The sequence below is a fragment of the Ambystoma mexicanum genome, chromosome 5p (assembly GCF_040938575.1).
Source record: "Ambystoma mexicanum isolate Mex_15411 chromosome 5p, UKY_AmexF1_1, whole genome shotgun sequence".
In the NCBI taxonomy this organism is placed as follows: domain Eukaryota; kingdom Metazoa; phylum Chordata; class Amphibia; order Caudata; family Ambystomatidae; genus Ambystoma; species Ambystoma mexicanum.
Genome location: NC_090930.1, coordinates 284,623,573 through 284,644,114, shown reverse-complemented (window position 1 = coordinate 284,644,114; position 20,542 = coordinate 284,623,573). Strand labels below are relative to the sequence as shown.

General features: G+C 47.0%; 1 protein-coding gene across 1 annotated transcript in view; it reads right to left on the bottom strand.

The window, feature by feature from the left end:
* Positions 1–20,542, bottom strand: part of FAM199X (family with sequence similarity 199, X-linked) — a 159,579-nt gene that overhangs the window by 73,066 nt on the left and 65,971 nt on the right. The gene's annotated exons all lie outside the window — the stretch shown is intronic.

Below are 20,542 nucleotides of genomic sequence, written 5' to 3'. Positions count from 1 at the left end.
CCTGGACCATTAACATGACACACTGTTGCTTCTTAAATCAGGGGAGAGGAAATTCTCTGACCTATCGGATTCTTAGAGGGTTGGGCATAGTATAATCAGCCTACCCACCCCCTTGAGAAATACATAAATAGGGACTGTTGAGTGCACAGAAAGACAGGCACACATTCACCGATCACTGATCTACTGGCGAAGCGCTCTGAAGGAGAACCCAGACTCCAGAACCATCCAGACTCCAGAACCATCCAGACTCCAGAACCATCCAGACTCCAGAACCATCCAGACTCCAGAACCATCCAGACTCCAGAACCCTGAAGCAAAAGGCCCAATCCAAAAAGCTGAACCCTTCTCAAAGCCGATTCCTTTAGAATCTTGCAACCTGATTTTAACCCCAAACTTCCATGGGGCCCAACCAATTCAACTGCCTGGCTGTGCTGTTTTGGCTGCTTCTTGCCAAGAACCCTTGCTAGAACACAGATCCAAACCGGTGAAGAGCTGTGTCCAGAACTGACCCGTCAGATCCAGAACCATAGGCCGTGCAGACCAGAGTGCCTTGCTGAGAGCAGAACCAAGCGCCTGAGACCTGTCCGGTGGCGAGCAAATTCCCGTCCAAACCTTTGACCAGATCTTGACGGCCCATTCCAAAGCCCTAGTTGTGAGTATTTAGCATAGAACTGTCCATAGCCATCTATTAGTTTTAAGTAATCATCCAACCCATTCCAACATATCCAGATTGTATTGTAGGACCTAGTTTGTCTATCCTGAATCCTTCTCTCATCCACATAATACTGTGATAAATCATCTTTGCGCTAATTTAGTTGCTGAAGAAGGCAAGTGTCACAGCGGACAAAGATCAGACACCGGCGCCTCCGACTGGTGGCTGTACCGTTGGTATCTCGCATCTTCATAGCCTCCCTTAGTGTTAAATCCTTGTTTGTAATCTTCAACAGCGCATCTCTCATTTGAAATCCTGACTCTGTTCTGAAAAATCGACCTTTACTAAAACCTAACTTTTGAACCGTACATGCTAGGAACGAAATTTAAATGTCAAATTGAAGCCAACATCCTCAGCGTTCAAACTAGCTAATAACCCCAACTCCTTATAGTATTTCTGTAATCGCATTTCTCGCGCGCTGAAAAGTTTGCTGCGATTCTGCATTTGGCTCAATTTCATTCCATATAAAAGTGCCATTTCTTGCATCCAATCTCTGAATTCAATTTCCTATCTGCCAGTAACTCAAACCTCATTGCTAGTGTCTACCTGGACCTATCCAAAGCGGCTCCCACTAGTATTGAATCCCATTTAGCGAATTAAAGTCATTTTAGCATTTTTCCCATTCATTACAAAATCACATTAAAAAGCATCTGACCGGTTTTAAAATCATTCCTGTTCTCTAATCTTGCTGGGGGAATTGGGATGGACGTTGCATTGTTGGCTGTACATTCCTGAAACCTGTGTGCCCTCATTCACCTCTTCATATTACATATTAGGGGAAGATTGAGTGGTAACAGGGAAAGAGTGATTACATTGTCTTTGATTGAATTCATAGCAAGTTTTATTTCTGTGCTGCATTATTTCATATCATTGCATTTCATTGAACCCACAAAGTTATTCTCTGCTACATTATTCTCATCACCCATACTCCTATTCATTAAAGAGATTGATTGTTGTGATATAACCCATTGCTGATCAATGTATAAATATTAATAAGTGTGATATCTAGATATTGTTCATAAAAGTGATATATATATATATTAGTCAATTCATCAAATAAATCTTTTAACTTTGCAAAACAACCTACTTCTTGGTTTAGGAAATAAAAACTTTTGACATAAAAATATATAAATTAAGGGTTTCAGCTGGGCATCTCACGCTAGGCATTGACTTAGTTGGGAGTGCTGGGTTGAAACCACTTACAACTTGTGTTGAAATTAACTAAAAAAAAGAAAAAAAAAAAGGTTTTTGCCCTGTTTATTTTCTGTTGTAATCATACCAATCCACAAAATGTGCACTGCCATTGGAGAGTATAAAAGGATGTGCTAGGATGAAAGGCAGTTAACCCTCAAGAAATTCAAACCAGTCAGTGTTCATAGAAATGGTAAATCTTCCTGTCCTGGGTCAACCCCAGAACTTGTTGCTTTACTGGTGGATTATTTTTCCTTAATACTTCCGAGTGGGAACCTTTCTCAACACCCACAGAAGCTTACTCTTTTTATGGGTGTCATTTTTTTTAGACTATAGTGTCTTTTTAAAGTGGTTTGATATCTAGATATTGTTCATATTCATAAAAGTGTGATATATATATATATATATATATATTCAATTCATCAAATAAATCTTTTTACTTTGCAAAACAACCTACTTCTTGGTTCGGTGAGACCGGGGGGATTCAAAGAGGAGCGTTATACAAGGGTACATCATCCAGAAATAAAAACTTTTGACATAAAAATATATAAATGAAGGGTTCCAGCTGGGCATCCCACGCTAAGCATCGACTTAGTTGGAGTGCTGGGTTGAAACCACACAGATTGGGGGATTAGATATACCACTTATTACAGCTTAACACAGTGTGCTAACTAATAGGATACATGAATCCTGATTGAGCTACCACGCTGTGTTACACCGTAAAAGCACCCCTCAAAAGGGAACGCTCTAAGGAAACGGTCAGTTTTGCAAAAATAAAATCGACTTCTGTAAATCAGGAAGGAAATTAATATTTCCAGAATGGCGACATTGGTAGATATGGCTAAAGGAACACCTTTTGCATAAGTTATTTGTGAGAGGTGAATGGACAGAGCAGGATCAGAATGTGTGGTTGCAGGCAATCAAACAACAGATCACTGCAACAGGGTTAGATATATGGAAAGACCAGGGTCCCTTACATGTGGCCCTGAGCGAACTATATATGGCCCCTGAGGCCAAGGATGAGCAAAATAAGATTGCAAAGATAGCGGCTTTTCTATATTTATCTATTGGAGCCATACAAGATAAATATGCTGAAGGCCAAGATCTGGCAAGTAGGCAACTGATGGCATTAGAAAAGGCCCAAATTGATCTGGACTCTTCTGAGCAGAGGCTGCAGAGGAGCCAGGAGTCTGAAAATGAAAGCAGGCAGTATATAGTCAAAATAAAAGGATCCGAGTATCCTGCAGCAGGAAAAGGCGGAACAGGATACCAGAGTTCTGGCCTTGAAGAAAGAGTACCAAGACAGTTTGGACTCCCTACTGCAGAGCCAGAAAAGGCTGGAGCAACAGATCAATTTCAACAGGGCATGCACAGAGCAGGTAGCCACCCTGCAAATCCAACTAGACAGAGGGAAAGAGGAAAGTAATAAATTAATTTTGAAAGTCCTGGATACCCAGGCAGAATTTGATGAGTAGCGCCAGAAAGCTGGTCTGCTTCAAAGACAGAGGGACGACCTGGCGGCACAGAGGCAGGCTCTTGCTCAGGAAAGGGACACCTTAGGCCAGGAAGTCTCTCACTTCAAAGAGGAAGTAGAAGAAAATCACCTGGCCCTTCAGGGACTGGGTGACCTTCAAAAAGAGCATGAAAGATTGTAAGAGCACACCAGGAGGGTGGAAGAGGCTCTAGCAAGGAAGGACCAGGCCAGTCTGGACAGGACCCAGGAGGTAACCCTCCTGTAGCAAAGACTGGCCCAGTACTCAAAAACAACCCTGGAAGCACAGAGAAAATGAGGCTCTCTGTGAGAACAATGACAGGCTCCACAGGCAGGTAGCCATGCAAGAGAGACAGAGACTAGTAAGGCTTTCATTGAGGAACATAAAGCTCAGGTTCTTGCATGGCAACAGGGAGCAGGGGCTGATAGAGATGAGGTTCGCTGGGAAAGGGAGACACCCGAGCATAACCTCAGGAACCCTAGTACCAGAGGCCTTCCTCTCTCCCAGTCCCTGGACTCTGTCACCCCCATGTCCACTGGCGCCTATGCGCCCAGGGCCACGGGGATGACAGATTTCAATCCAATCAGAAGTATGGGGCTCATAGACCAGCACCTCCCAGGAATGGAAGGGCGGGCATCTGGGTATGGGTACCCAAGTACTGTAAGATTTAGTGGGGAACCCCATGAGAGTAGGCCCACTAAGGGCATCCTGAAAACCCCTGCCCAGTTAGGACAGTGGGGGGGGGGGGTACCCATCAAATCCTGGGAGCAAGGAGGAATCAGAAGACTCTGCTGAGCGCCCCAGGACACAGGAGACTAGGTCCCCACATTCTGCCAGCCATTCCCGGCTCGCAGAATCCAGGAAAACCTAGAAGACCAGACGGGCACCTCTGGGAGCAGTGCCTCTGAGTCAGAGGAGGATTGGACCAGGGTTACCCGAACCAAGAAGGCCAATAAGGCATAAAAGGGCCTTGCTTAAGGACCCCTTAAAACAAATCAAAGCGAGAAGGAGTGCCATCACGCCTTATCATAAGAACGCTAAGTATTCTGTTTGGGAGCACTTCGAGCTCTTTGAGCAGATGATGGAAACTTTCCATTTGAAAGACAGCAGTAGATGTATTCAGTATGTGCAATGGACATTCTCATCAGAATACTTGTTTGCGGGGCTGGAGGACCAAAATCATTCTAGATGGTCCACATATAGGGCGTCCATCTTGAAGCATTTTTCTGTTCACAGAAATCCCCAAGTGGCTCGCAGGGCAGCCTACAACTTACAATGTGGGGAGGATCAGGCCCCACAAGAATTTGTGCAAGAATTAAAGCGTGCTTTTGCGCAGGGACAGCAAAGAATTTGTCAATACTTTTTTCCACGCCCTACCAAAGTACATCATGACCCAGCTAGTGAGAGATTTTCATGTGAAAAGATCACTAGACTGGGTCATTGAACAGGCCACCCGAATCTATGAGGTGCAAAAGCTAAGAAAATAAAAATAATCCTAAAAGCCCCAAACCAACCAACACCCCTGCTGCTGCTAAGGTGGCAGAGGTGAAGGTTGCCCACATTTTAGATTTGGAGATGGGGGGCCTAAAAACCTGCCTGCACAAAATCAGAGCAATCCCAAGCCCAGAAGGCCCTAGGGCCAGTCACAAACAGTGATCCAAGGAGGTAGTCCCACAAATGGGATCCCTCACTCCCCTGACTACAAGGGGAGCAGACCCATCCTGTGTTATGTGTGGACTCCTCCAGCCCAAGGGGGGGGGGGGGGGCCAACCAAGGGAACTTCCCTCCTCGCTTCCCCCAGGAGGGCAGAAATTCCCCAAATCCCAGACAGAACTTTTTCCCCAGGTACCCACAAAACTTCCAAACCCAGAACAATCCATCCTTCTTTCCCCACTTTCCTGAGCCCAGACAACCCAATTCGGAGAGGGGAAGCCAAGGGTGGACGGGTACCCAAATTTTCCAAACCCGGGGTATTATCAGAGAAGGGATAGCTACCCTTCCCGAGATCAGCCCAGGGGAGAAATGAGAACCCTGTATCAGCCTGAGCGGGTGTCAAAGCTAGAGCGCCAGGTCCAAAATATGGCACAGGATCTGAGTCGCATGTTGAGGGCTCAACAGAACCCTCAGATGAGCATGCCCGCGTAGAATGCCTCAAACTCCGGACCTGGTGCTCCAGACCAATGACAGAGGCAGAACCCCGACAACCCACCGGTTCCCAGGGAGGAGGCACAAGGGGAAGGGGGGGGTGTAAAGCCTTGGAGGAAGCTTCCTTCCACACTTGTAAAAAGCCCCTGGAAACCCAGGAAACCGGAACCAAATTCTGCTGCCCCTGAAAGTCTACCACCCAAGGAGCAGAGGTGGGGTAGGAGAAACAAAGAACCCAAACAGACCCATTATGAGGAGGAGGTACAAGTCTTCCAATTTGAAGGAAACGGATTTTCTCCTTCAGAGATGGGGCAACTCCTCCCAAAGAGAAATGGGTCCCAAAGGATTCAAATCCAGAATGGGTAGATGTGGGGACTGAGCTAGCGCCACCCATCATCCAACCCCAGAACCAACAACATAAAAATCCCCTGGTTCAAACCCATCCTGGTGACTGCCTCCAAAAAGGGGGGGCAGCCCAGCACCAGAACCAGGGGAACTCAAAACTTCTCCCATCTCTAGTTGCCACCTTTTCTTTGCAGATTCCCAAGACTCCAAACAAAATTCTGCCCAAATCACTTATATCAGTGTCCAAAACCAAAAAACTAACCCCAGCTGATTTGAGTTGCTGCAGTCTGTCAGTCTACTATCTCCTTCTCTACAGAGACTGGAGTCTCTCTTCAGTTGCTGTGTGTTCCTGTTTGTGGGAGGACCCATAAAACCCCATACTATCCGCGGAGCGGCCGTGGAGTCGAGTTGCTGCAATCTGTGGCAGTCCGTGGGCAGGACTGGCAGACCACCACTACATGGAGTCTGAAAACCCTTTGTGTGGTACGGAAGAAGATGGGCGCTGGATGCGGAGTGCCAGCTTATCCTACAACAGACCAGAGTCAAATCGGGGCCCTGCGGCCCGGTCGACCCCAGGTTATCGTGGCTGCCCTCCATTGACATTGTCCAAAGAATCTCTGTTCAAAGAATTAAAGGGAGCAAGAAACGCTGTAATTACGCCAACATCAGCCGCTCGTCTTGCTTGGAGGAGGCCTTGCCGCCTTGGCCTCCTTGATGACGGCGGTGGGATTCCCCCCTGCTTGCCGCGACCTCTGTAGGCCTCCTGTGACGAGGAGAGGGCCGCCTGGCAGTATGTAGAAGAGCCACCGCTGGATCCCTTGGAGGCACCCTGTCTGCCTCCGGATCTCCGAAAGGGCCGTCGTTGTTGAAGTACCCCTAGGGCCCGGGCTGTCTCCGAGTCGGTCTTGATGGCCCGGAGCGACTTGTCCACCGTCTTCCCAAAAAGGTTGTTGCCGTCGAACGGCATATCCAACACTCTGGTCTGGACGTCCTGGCGAAAGTCCGTCGCCTTGAGCCATCCTCGTCTGAGGCAAACCCCGTTGCCCAGTTGGCGAAATCCGGTATCGGCAATGTCCATTGCCACCGGTATGGCGTGATCCGACACCACCTCTCCTTCCTGTGGAATTTGTAGGGCCTCCGCCCTCTTGTCGTCCGGGAGGAAGTCATCTTGAATCAAAGCTCCCTGTCGTAGCGGGCTACGATCGCTAAGGCATTGGCTGCCTTAATCGTCGTCGCCATGACTCGTCGTCCCATGGAGTCCAACTTCATGCCCTCGCTGTCTGGCGGGGAAGTGGAAATTGAAGCCGGTGCACCCGCTGCTTTCTTCTTGGCCGCTGCCGAGACGACAGAGTCCGCGTGGGCTGGTCCCTGAGGCACAAGGGGGCGGAATCGGGGACTCGGTACTTCTTCTCGTACCTGCCCCTCTTGGCGGGTGTCGTGGACGGGTTCTTGAGGATAGCCAGCCCCTCGTCCCAGATGTCGTCGAGCAACGGCACTGTGAGGACCGTCTTCCTCTTGGCCTCTCGTCGTTAGTAAAGAAACCCTTCCTTTTTCTGTTCCTCAGGGCAGAGCTGGAAGAGCTCGGATGCCCTGGTTATGGCGTGAAAGGAGCCAATTTCGTCGGGTGGAGAAGCCCGAGAGGGGGGGGGTGGGGTGGGGGTTGGTGATGACGGGATGTCCGCTGTGCCATCGCCGCTGTCGTCCGTCCCCGTCGCCGTAACCTCTCTAGGGTCCGGCAAGGGGGATGAGGGGTCCACAGGCCTCGCAGGCACGAAGGGAGGAGCGGGATGGACTCTCCTCCGCTTGTTCGGAGGGCTTCCCGACGGGCCTGGTTCTGGATCCTCCGTCGGGGTCCGTGGTAACCTCGTCCTTATCTCAGTACATAAGGATTGGATCGCCAACAAAACGGCCGCCGAGCTATCCTGGGGCTCGGGTAATGGCTGCGACGGACGGGATGGCTGCTCCACTGGGCCCTCTTCGTCGCCATCGTCGTTATCTTCGATCACATCAGCGGGAACCGTCCCCTGGGATCGAACCTTCTCGAAATTCTTGTTCAGGCCTATGAACCTCTCCTTGAGGCCCTTCCCGGTTTCCATCAGATCCTCTTCAGAGGCTGATTCCGAGTCTGTAATGGGTAATGGCCACCGCCCCCCCCTTCTTTTTCCGCCGAGGCCTTCACGGGGGTCTTAACGATGGGCTGGAAAGAGTATTCCCTCTGCGGTGGCAGGGATACTCCGGGCCCAGAGGCCGTTTCCACTGGCGTAGTCTCAGCCGGCTTAGCCAGGGTCACAGCGACCACTTCGATAGAGGCCTTTGCCGGCTGGATCAAAGCCGGCACCACCTTAGGTGCGTCCTGGGCCTTCGCCTTGGGGGGAGGGTGAGCGCCTCGCTCCCCCTCGGGTCCCTTCGATATCGACTGGGGCAGCTCCAGCAGCTTACCCGGGTTCTCGGACTTCCTCTTCCCCGAACCAGAGCGCTGGCTTGTGGTTGAACGTGCCGGGGAAGTGGCGCCCTGCCTGGCAGCCGAAGAGCCCGACCTTTCGGCGCTCCCGGTGCCCGCAGACTCGCGGTGCTTGGCCTTCTGTTGAACCCCCGTCGCCGGGGTGCCCTCAGAGGACTTAGAAGCCCACTCAGACTTTTTCTTCGCCTTCTCACCTGCTGTGCCCTTCTCCAGCCAGGCGGCGAGGCGGGAACGACGATCTTGTTTGGTCCGTTCCGAAAGGTTCTTGCAGAACGCACAGTCCTTCTCCACGTGCGTCTTGTCCTCATGAAGGCAGTAGAGACATTGCAAATGCTCGTCCTCCTTGAAAACATTTTGTATTCCGCATGCAGGGCAGCAGCTGAACAGCTTGGATCCGGGCGTCGAGCTTCCCTCGTCCTTGGCCATGTCCGTAGTGGTAGGCCGCAGATCTTCCGGAATCCTCCAAGAAGCGTAAACTCGATGAAAACTTCACCCTTGAGGGGCGTAGAAGAATTCCGAAACGGGTCCCTGTTATCAGAAGTAGAAACGGTGGAGCTTGAGGCTCGATTAAACCGAAAAATGAGAAAGTCTCCTGAAAAAGCACGAAAACGCAGGAAAAACTCGAGAGCTAAAGCACGAGGACTCCCAACACTTGAGCGTGCGGTAAAAATCTGAAGATGGCTGCCGGAGGCGGGGCTTAGGGAGAGGGCAGTCATTGGCTGGGGGCAGCATGACCCAGAGATCAGTGTTTGGTTACTAAGAAAGACAGATCAGAAACTGATGCTGATTTTTTCTTTACCGAGGATTCCCAGCCTGACGGGGAATATTCATAAGCATGTGAATCCATGCCAGACCCCATGCTGGAGAAATGGCCCTTTTCTGGAAAGTGCTCATGTCTGAATCTCCACCGTTATACAACCTGATAAAACTGGAAATGAATAACGATAGCTGCAAGATGTTGACTGCATGGGCGACCAAACAAAGAACAAGCCTGGCTAACATTGCAGGCACAGAAGAGATACTGAGTCAAAAAGAAAATGGACCAAGAAGACTGGATTGAAACCCAAACAATTGCAGAAAAAAAACAAATTACTAGTGCATCTCCCTCCTCAAGCAAAAAAATTGCACGCCACGACTGAAATCAAAAGATTTCTGGACAGAGCTCTTTGCTCAACTTTCCTAAGGGCAAGGCTGAACTTATTGCCAACTAACGAAGTTCGGGCCATCAGGGGGCTTTTTACGACAAACCATTGTCGCCTGTGCAAAGTTTCATCAGAAAAGGAGTCAGTGAAACACCTACTGCTAAACTGCTCTCAGACTATCAAATGGAGAAGAGCGTTCCTCGGCCCTCTACTTGAACCATTCTCTTTGTTTGCAGAAGAATTGTGGTGGTCCCGTCTAATGAGTGGCTCAAAATCTCCAAATTCCTCTCACCTCTCTTCCTGGACAATTTCAGAACTTTGACGGGAAGGAAATTCCCGTTGAGGGGACTGCGGATTTGGACATTAAAATTGGGCGCCACAAGGTGAAGCACCGGTCATAGTTGTGACTCCAGAGGGCACCCCTTCTTTACTAGGGAATGACCTACTGCGAAGGTTGTCAGCCCTAATAGACTGTGTAAACAAGGTTCTCTGCACCCAGATTATCCAACCAATAAAGTTAAAACAGAGTGTCAACCATGTTAGTTTAAACGGCACATGCCACATGGTTGAACAAAAATCTGGCCAAGTAGAATTTCACTTCCAGAACAACCAAATTCCAGTCATGACAGTAATAGCAGTAGGACAACAAACTGGTGATGGGGGGGGGGGGAGGGGTGTGAGTACTCTCTATTTCTGAAAATCAACCTTCCTTCCAGTCTAAGGTGGCATTCCACCCTGAAAGGAAACACTCTGAAATTCTTTACCAATCCACAATCAGACATTCCCACTCCTATAGTCCAGAAAGATGAGAAATCAGCTCAAAGCCTGGCTGATATTCAGCATATTGGACAGCAGTTGTTCATCCCTGTTCAGTTAAATGAAGGGAAGGACTCTATTCTCGCCCGAGTGCGTGTGAACAACGGTAAGAGCTTCATCAGCGAAGCCATGTTCGCCAACTCCCAAAAGATCCGGCCATTCCCACATTCAAACTGATAGACAAATGGGAAATGGATCTGGAAACACCCAATTCCAAACATCTCCTGCCAAGCAGGTGTATGCTCAAAATCTCCATAGGCAACAAGAGCATAGTTCATAATTGTTGGGTTGTGCGAGACGTCACTGCCGCCTTTTACTTAGGCAGTGACATGCTCAATCGCTTTGCCATTAGTTTGGACCTAATAAACTTCAAAGCTTGGTCCCGATTAGCGGATAATCCCATGGGCTTAGATGACCCAGAGAAAGCATTTAGGTCAGCTCAACTGCTGCCTTATGCAGTTGAAATTCAGATTGGAGAGGAAGTCACCATCCCAGAAAGGACCCAACAATTCTTCCTGGAAGTGAGAGTTAAAAGAGGACAGAAATTGAAAAACCCTGATGCCTATATTCATTTAAATGCTTCTCTCCAACAGCAAGGGTTGGGGGTAAACCCAACACCACTAGTCAACATAGAACATGACACCATTCCAATAGAGGTGAATAACAACGACTTAAAGACTATCACTCTAGCCGCAGGCACCATTATTGGAATGGCGGTTGATGACCGACACTTTTCCATAAATTTAGGCAATTTACTGTTAGGACCAATCCCCAAGGACTGTTTGGACAGCGATGACAAAACACCAGACAGGATCTTCACCCGGCATAGGGGGAATTTCCTGGTGTACACTTCCTGCCCTTATGGTAAGGAAGATGTGACTTGTGACTTCAGGAGGGGTGAGGTGATCTTCCAAGTCTGCGAGGACTGCCTTCCCCGCCTGAAGCCATCAGTCCAAATCAGCACTTTGACAAGGGACTTCTCAACCCAGCTGGAGGAGGCCGCTGAGATAGCAAAACCAGAAGTCTTTCCAGGCTTCATGCAGATGGTTGAAGAGAGACAACCTAGCTAATGCCTGTAAGACTCTGGAGCTAGGGCAAAAGTTGAAACAAGTTCTCTTGGATTTTCAAGATCTCTTTGCGGTGGACTCATGACTGGTCGCACCGACATCCACCCAACAATTCCCACGGACCCTGGCATGACTCCAGTGTTTGTGAAGCAATATCGATTGCCTTTCGCATCAATGGAGTCCCTTACGGAAATAATGAAGAGCCTTGAGTCCCGTGGGATAATCAGTCTAGTCCACAGCACCTTCAATAATCCGGTGCTGGGGATATTGAAGCGAAACGGCCGGTCGATACTCTGCGCCAACCTTAGGGAGCTCAACAAACTGGTCCATACTTCCCGATGGCCTCTTCCATACATTGGCCAAGGGCTGGCCCAGATCCAAGGGTGACAGGTATTCACTGCTATAGACATGACCAATGGATACTGGACTGTACTTGTCAGTAGGGAGGACCAATACAAGCTGGGCTTTACCTTTGGGCGGCAGCAGTACACATGGACCCGGACTCCCTTGGGATACATCAACTCCGGCAATGCCTGACCTGGGTGAAAGGGGTAACCTGGCCTATGTAGATGTTCTCATCAAAAGCTCAACTGTGGAGGAACTCATAGTGGAGATCTGTTATGTTCTGACATAGTTGAGGGCTGTCGGAATAAAACTTTCCTTTCAAAAGGCACAGTGGTGTAGAACCCGTGTTAATTTCTTGGGGCATGAGATTACTCCTCAGGGTCTCTGTCCCCAGGAAAAGAAAGTGGAAGCAATCCAGAAATTAAAAGACCCCACAACTCTGCAGGAACTAAGGAGCCTCCTGGGACTGACTAATTACAGTAGAAAGTTCATTGAGGACTATGCAGAGATCACAAGACCCCCGTTTCATCTTTTGAAGGGGAGGGGGGCCGAGTGGGGTCCAGAACCAGCCGAGGCAGTAAGACAACTCAAAAAAAGCCTCTCACAAGCACCTGGCCTAGCTTACCCTGTCAAAAACAAGGAGTTCTTCTTTGAGACAGGGTTCTCTAATACATGCTTGACTGCAGTATTATACCAAAAGCATGACAAGGTCAATAAAGTAATCTCCTATGCGAGTAAAACGTTATCCTCTGTTCTGTAGAGGAGAAATTCAACGATTGTGAGAAGGCACTCCTGGCAACGGTGTGGTCATTGAAGAATTACCGCCCGTTTATCCAGGGGGACCACATCATAGTGGAGACTCCACACCAGCCTCTGCAATATCTCCAAAGTGACAGAATCCGGGCCGGAAATGTGAGCAATTCCCAAATTACTTCCTGGATTCTGTCAATGCAATGCTTTCCTGTGGAGGTCAGATATGGCCAAAACAAAAGAGTCCCTTCGCGCAAGGTTTGGCTGACTCGCATGATTGTGCCAGAGAAAACTGTCTCGAGGACGAGGGTCTAAAAATCAAGGACAACATGGAGTCATACCTCAATTCCCCACACAAAGTCTTTGAAGAAGACAAGTGTATGGGAATGCTCACCATCTATGTGAATGGGTGCTCTTACCATGTTGACAACAACGGGGAAAAAGAACTTGTGGCCGGCGTAGGGAATGCATGGGTGAATGAGACCCCAGAACCCTCCGCTGGGTACAAGATTGATCCCCGAAGTAGTCAAGTGGCAGAGTAGATGGCTGTGCATCAAGCCATCCTCATTGCTGTCCTGCATCAACTCCACAAACTGGTCATAATCAGATTATGTACGGAATGGGTTCGTGGAGCACCTGGTTAACTGGAAAACCAGAGGAATGTTATGTGCTAATAATAAACCCTTGAAACATGGGAGATTAATTCAAAATATTGATGATCTGGACACCTGGAATGGGATGACCATCTACTGGAAAAAGATCAAGGGTCATTCTAAAGTAGAGGGACCAGACAAAACTGGAAATGACCCAGCTGATCAGCTGGCCAAAACCAGAGCCATCCAAGGGGGTGGGGGGATCTACTTGAGATCGAGTCCCTATTGGGGGAAATCCAGGTCACTGCTATCACTAGGTCCCAGACAAATGCTCACAATGAACTATCAACTGCACAATGGAGTAAGGAGACCCCAGATGCTGATTTGATTACGGCTCAAAAAGGGGATCCAATAATTGGTAAGTTTTATCAACACATTGAGGACCCTGAGAACTTTCCCCTGACGGATACCGATTACATAGGGAAAGAGGACCTCAGAGTGTTGATGAAATGTCCAAAAATGTTCTGAATCCAAGACTTTGTTGGTAAGGAGATCCCTAGCTGGCCATGATCAGTGGGTGGTCCCTACCTCATTCCGAAGCCTGATGTTAAGTCACGCCCATGATGCAGCCACAGCCGGTCATAGGGGGTTTCATACAACACTTGAAATCCTGAGAGGTGGCACACTGGCCACACATGGGGCAGGACCTTGACCAGTGTCTTGTGTGTGCACACTTTCAGCCAACATCCCTCACACACCGTGTACCTCTCCAAAAAGAGGGAGATGACACTGCCATGGTCAGATTTACAAGTCGATTTTATCTGGCCTGTGATTCGCTCCTCTAGGGGAAACAAGTATATGTAGACCGTGACATGCTTGTTTACTAAATGGGTGGAATGTCTCCCGGCCCCAAACTGCAAGGCAGAAACAGCAGCTGCCCTGATTATCAACCACATCTTTTCGCGTTTTGAACTACCCCAAAGGATCGAGTCAGACCGAGGTAGCCATTTCACCAGCGAAGTAATGACAAAGATGTGGGAGATACTTGGGGTCAAAAGGAAGGTACATATTGCTTACCGGCCAGCCTCTAGTGGTGCAGTAGAGAGATAATAAAACAATTGTGAGCATATTAAAAAAGTTTGTGGCAGATTCTGGGCCTAGTTGGGATATTCGATTACCTCTTGTCCTAATGGCCATCAGATCTACCCCTTCATCTGCAACTAAAATGTCACAGGTTGAGCTTATGACTGGACGCAGGATGGTGCTACCCCAGCATCTGCTCTACAGAACCCAAGAGCAGACATTGATCAATGCCTCCACAACTCATGAGTATGATGAAAATCTGAAAAAACACCTTCAACATGCTTTTGCCTATGCTCAGCGAAATCTAGAGAGATCTGCAGACAGCATGAAGACCCACTATGACCTAAAGACTACCAGAAAAGAATTCAATGTAGGAGACCGGGTCTACTTATACAATTTCCAAAGGAACTAGGCCAAACAGCGCAAATGTTTGCATAGCTGGAGGGGTCCTTTTGAAATTGTAGACAAAATCTCACCAGTCGCCTACAAAATCCGCATCCCAAAGGTAGTTCGGCAGGGGCGGGGGGGGGGGGAGATAAGTGGGTTCATATTAACCAACTTAAGTGTTGCCATCCTAGGCACACTCTGCAGCAACTGGAGGAGTCTTCTGGAACCCCAGAGGGGGTCACTCCAGCTCCTTAAAACTCCAACTATGAAATATTCCATATATAGTCCATAATTTACAAGAAAAAAAATTTGTGTCCGGATTTATCAAAATGTATGCGTCTGCCCCACTACATTAATAGTGGTGGGGAAATGTCAACAAATATGCTTTTGCTTTGTCATCCTAGGATTGGAAACCAGGGAGACTAACCAAGGACGACTACCCGGGGACCGGGAGCAAAGATCCGAGGGGACCGGAGTATCGCTCCATACTCACATCAAGACTGAGCGAGGAGAACCGATCGATCCACCCCTGATGGAGAAAAAGATGATTAACTTTGCCATTTGTGGAATCAAAAGAGATGAGACTGACATCCCAGTCTTGCGAATTCCCATTGATGGACGATCAACGCCAAATCGCAAAGGGGGGGGATTGTGGGATGTTTTAACCCACTAGTCTAGGCCCTGCAACATTACTGTGCACTGTGTGCATAAGGAACATCAGAATGACCACCGGAAAGCATTATGCGCGCTAAAAATCACCCAGAAGTGCGCAGGAAAACCTGAATAGGCCGCCAATCCACTTTTGCCTAGGTCAGTGCTAACACAGGAGACCACTGCCAAAGCCGATCATTTGGCTGCCCACAGAGGAAAATGAAACTATTTGAGAAAAAGCAGTCCTGCATGGCAAAAGAAACACAGAGCTGCTTGAAAATCCGTTTTTCTTGGCTGTTAAATTTGCAAAAATCATGGTTCCCAAACCTCACAAAAGAATCAACCTCCTCGGTGGGCGTTATCACTTTACTTCAAGAATCCACGTACAATGTCATCAGAAGTACATTTATCAGAAGAAAATCCACATTGAATGATGCTTGGAAAAATATGTTAAAAATGGGCGCAATACCGCTGCTCGCCTGTGTCAGAAGCTGGCGATTTACTTATACTGTCATTTAAACTTCTACATTAAGATCAAAGTATGGAAAAGAACTATTAAAAGCAATAGAGGTGGATACAATTCAAAACTATATTTGAAAAAGGCTGGAATTAAGAGATTCGTGGATATATTTGTAAAAATGTAATTTGTATTTTAGGACAAGACTATTTAAACACTGTTTTAAAAGTGAGTAAAGTTAGCCACACAACTTCAAAGACATTCCACACCTTCTACCCAACAAAGGAATCTCCCCCCCCCTGCTCTGCTGAAAAACTGGCAGGGGTGTGTGAAAGGAACTGGGAGAGGGGACTTTGGCCTGTAGCTCTGCTAAGAGACAATGGGATTCTTGAACTGAAAAGGAATGCTAATTTGGGGCGTCAACAGAAACCAGCCCTGGAAGGAACAAGCTCAGGTTGCATCTCTGGCTCAGCCAAGCCTTGGAGGCGGGGCTAGACTGCAAATGTGGATTGGGAACTGAAGAAACTATATGTTTGAGAAAAAGACTTATAGAAAATTGTGCCAAACTGGTAAAAATATGGAATTTAGAGGTTATGAAAATGTCGCTCACAGTTTAAAACAACTCTGGAATTTGTGCGCTATTCCGAGACAGAATTATCAAAATGTGGACTTGGTAGCAGTTGTGATAATGTTAAAAATATGAAACTTTACAGGAATATGCCCAGATAGTATATGCATGTATGTGGAAAAATTGATACAGAACTGACACGGAGTAACCGACCAAAAGCGCAAAAAACTGAATCGAAGCTCTCCAGAATATGGGACTTTGACGGATGTGTGCCACATGACACACTGTTGCTTCTCAAATCAGGGGAGAGGAAATTCTCTGACCCATCGGATTCTTAGAGGGTTGGGCATACTATAATCAGCCTACCCACCCCCTTGAGAAATACATAAATAGGGACTGTTGAGGGCACAGAAAGACACACACATTCACCCTTCACTGATCTACTGGCGAAGCGCTCTAAAGGAGAATCCAGATCCAGAACTATCCAGACTCCAGAACCCTGAAGCAAAAGGCCCAATACAAAAAGCTGAACCCTTCTCAGCTGGCCTTTAGAATCTTGCAACCTGATTTGAACCCCAAACTTCACGGGGCCCAACCAATTCAACAGCGGATTCCCGTCCAAACCTTTGACCAGATCTTGACGGCCCATTCCAAAGCCCTAATTGTGAGTATTTAGCATAGAACGGTCCATAGCCATCTATTAATTTTAAGTAATCATCCAACCCATTCCAACATATCCAGATTGTATTGTAGAATCTCTTGTCTATCCTGAATCCTTCTCTCATCCACATAATCCTGTGATAATTGTAGTGATAAATCATCTTTGCATATAGTTGCTGAAGAAGGTAAGTGTCACAGCGGACAAAGATCAGACAGAGGCGCCTCTGACTGGTGGCTGTACTATTGGTATCTCGCATCTTCATAGCCTCCCTTAGTGTTAAGAAATCCTTGTTTGTAATCTTCAACAGCGCATATCTCATTTGAAATCTTGACTCTGTTCTGAAAAATCGACCTTTACTAAAACCTCTAACTTTTGAACCGTACATGCTACGAACGAAATTTAAATGTCAAATTGAAGCTAACATCCTCGGTTTTCGACGAACGGCACTCCAACTCCTTATTGTTTTTCTGTAATCGCATTTCTCGCGCGCTTTAAAGTTTGCCGCTATTCTGCATTTGGCAGAATTTCATTCCATATCAAAGTGCTATTTCTTGCATCCAATCTCTGAATTCAATTTCCTATCTGCCAGTCACTCAAACCTCATTGCTAGTGTCTACCTGAACCTATCCAAAGCGGCTCCCACTAGTTTTGAATCCCATTTAGCGAATTAAAGTCATTTTAACATTTTTCCCAATCATTACAAAATCACATTCAAAAGCATTTGACCCGTTTTAAAATCATTCCTGTTCTCTAAGCTTACTGGGGGAATTGGGATTGAACTTGCATTGTTGGTTGTACATTCCTGAAACCTGTGTGCCCTCATCCATCTCTTCATATTGCATATTAGGGGGGGGGATTGAGTGGTAACAGGGGGAAAGCGTGATTACATTGTCTTTGATTGAATTCATATTAAGTTTTATTTCTGTGCTGCATTATTTCATATCATTGCATTTCATTGAACCCACAAAGTTATTCTCTGCTACATTATTCTTATCACCCATACTCCTATTGATTAAAGAGATTGTTGATTGTTGTGATATCACCCATTGCTGATCAATGTATAAATATTAATAAGTGTGATATCTAGATATTATTCATAAAAGTGATATATATATATATATATATATATATATATATATAGTTCAATTCATCAAATTAATCTTTTAACTTTGCAAAACAACCTACTTCTTGGTTCAGTGAGACGGGGGGGTGGTTAATTCAAAGAGGAGCGTTATGTAAGGGTACATTATCCAGAAATAAAAGAACTTTTGACATAAAAATATATAAATTAAAGGTTCCAGCTGGGCATCTCACGCTAGGCATTGACTTAGTTGGAGTGCTGGGTTGAAACCACTTACAACTTGTGTTGAAATTACCTAAAAAAAACGAAAAGAAAAAAGGTTTTCGCCCTGTTTATTTTCCGTTGTAATCATACCAATCCACAAAATGTGCACTGCCATTGGAGAGTATAAAAGGATGTGCTAGGATGAAAGGCAGTTAACCCTAAAGAAATTCAAACCAGCCATTGTTCATAGAAATGGTAAATCTTCCCGTCCTGGTCAACCCCAGACTTGCTGCTTTACTGGTGAATTATTTTTCCTTAATACTTCCGAGTGGGAACCTTTCTCAACACCCACAGAATCTTGCTCTTTTTATGGGTGTCATTTTTTTAGACTCTCCATAGTGTCTTTTTAAAGTTGTCCACTTTAACAACCTTTTGGAAATGTGTTGCTGGGTTGTGTGTTGTTGCTGGGTTGCCCTAGGGGTTCCCCTGTTAAACTTGCTCTGGCTAACTTTGAGAGAACTACAGTTCCCAAGGGTAGAAAGGATCTTTGGATACCTTTTACATTTTATTGGTGAAACCAGCACACCACACCTTGTGTGAAATGCTCGGGAGATGCACTGTATCTCCTTTCACACTAAAAATGTAACAATTCTGTTACGGGACAAGCTTACCTTTAATGGCTGGTGGCAGTGATAATTTGGAGCACCTTTACTGCGGGCTGTGTTCACAGCTGCAGTAAAGGCACCTTAGGATGCTCATTTTAGCAAAATGGCCTTGGTCTTTTTTCACCATTTTAGTGTTTGTCATTTCTTGTTCATTCCCCCGACACCCAGGGAGGGAAATTCCTTAGTGCGATTTCTATCTTCGGCAGGAATCCCCTGGACTCCCCCCCCCCCCCCCCAGGCTCCAGTCTGTCTGTGAAGGCAGGAAGCGAGGGATGAGTCCAAAACGCCACAGCCCTTGGTCTTCCTCCTTGCCTGAATGGGGACAAATCCCATTTGGGGGCTGGATGTCCTGATTGGACAACCAGACCGCCCCTGGTTGTAAAATGCAGGGAGGGAATGCAGAGGTTATGCTGTAGTTCCTGTTAAATACGCCGAACCTGGAAGTTGAAGACAAGTTGACCACCAAAACCGAAGAGGATGAAGGAAAAGCGGCTGAAACAATTTCCAGCAACCAGAGAGCCTGCTGTAGCCCTTCCTTCCAATAGAACTGGGGACTCCGAAAACGACGACCCTGACCCAGAGCCTAGTGAGACCCACTAGACTCAAGACCACCTGCATTTTGAGCCATCCCCCTCGTTGCTGAAAAAGACCCTCACCAGAGTGCTGGACCTTGGTAACGACAAGAATCCGACCATGACATTCTGTCTTCTGTGCTTTAAAAAGGCACCAAATCCACAGACCCCCCATTCAGCCCGGTGGAAAACCTTGCTTAGAGCCTTCTCCATTTATGCTTGCTGCACAGTTCCTTCTGAGGATCTGGTTTCAGTCACCACAAGGAATCCACTGACCTTGCATTTGGCTGCAGATCCTGAAGTTCTCCTGCTGCAAAATCTTCAATGCTGAGGTACTGTGTTGGCTTGGGTATGTACTTACCTTAAGTCTCTTGTGATTCCTGTGAAGTGTGGTGCGTTTTCGGTGATGGGGAGGCCTCTCATCCAGTGCACGCAGTCCCACTCCTAGAATCCTGCTAGTGTGCCTTCTGTGAAGCCCCTGGACCCTCCCCTAACTCTAGAAGTAAAATACTCACATGTTTACCCAGTTTGAAGGACTCTGACATCTGTTACTTAAGTTGCTATTCTAACACTTCTCTTCCCAAAAGTAATGTTGGTTTCACCAGATTATTCTGGTCAGGATAATTCTATGACGAGACCGGAGGCGATCATAATGCTTATCTCTTTATTGCTACTTCCCATAGCAGCTACATTTTTTAAACCTCTGAACACACAACTTTCTTTTCTCTTTTCTCCAAACCATAGAACAAAATAGAAAGAAAGAACAGTCCACAAGACCACTGCAACTTGGGACTACAAATCCCCACAAGTCCTCACGGTCCCCGTAGTCTTGACCTCCACCACTACACCAATCCACGGCCAGCACATTCCATGCCTCATATCCTGTCCAAAGTCCTTTTTCCGCTTTCTTTGCTGCTTCCTGAGCAGAAAAGTCTTGTCATTGAATGCTCTATCAGTGTGTGTGTTTTAAATGATGATGATTTCGGGAAAGTGAGAGGTTTGTGGCATAAGCGTGAGATAGTAGAACGGGGTGTTAGTCCCCTCTGGTGTCTTTGTTTAATCTTACCTCATTAGCCTTATTTGAAAGGTATAGCGTGTGGAGCGTCGCGTGAAGCAATAGGCGCGGGTTGAGCGCCGGGACCGCGAGTCATCT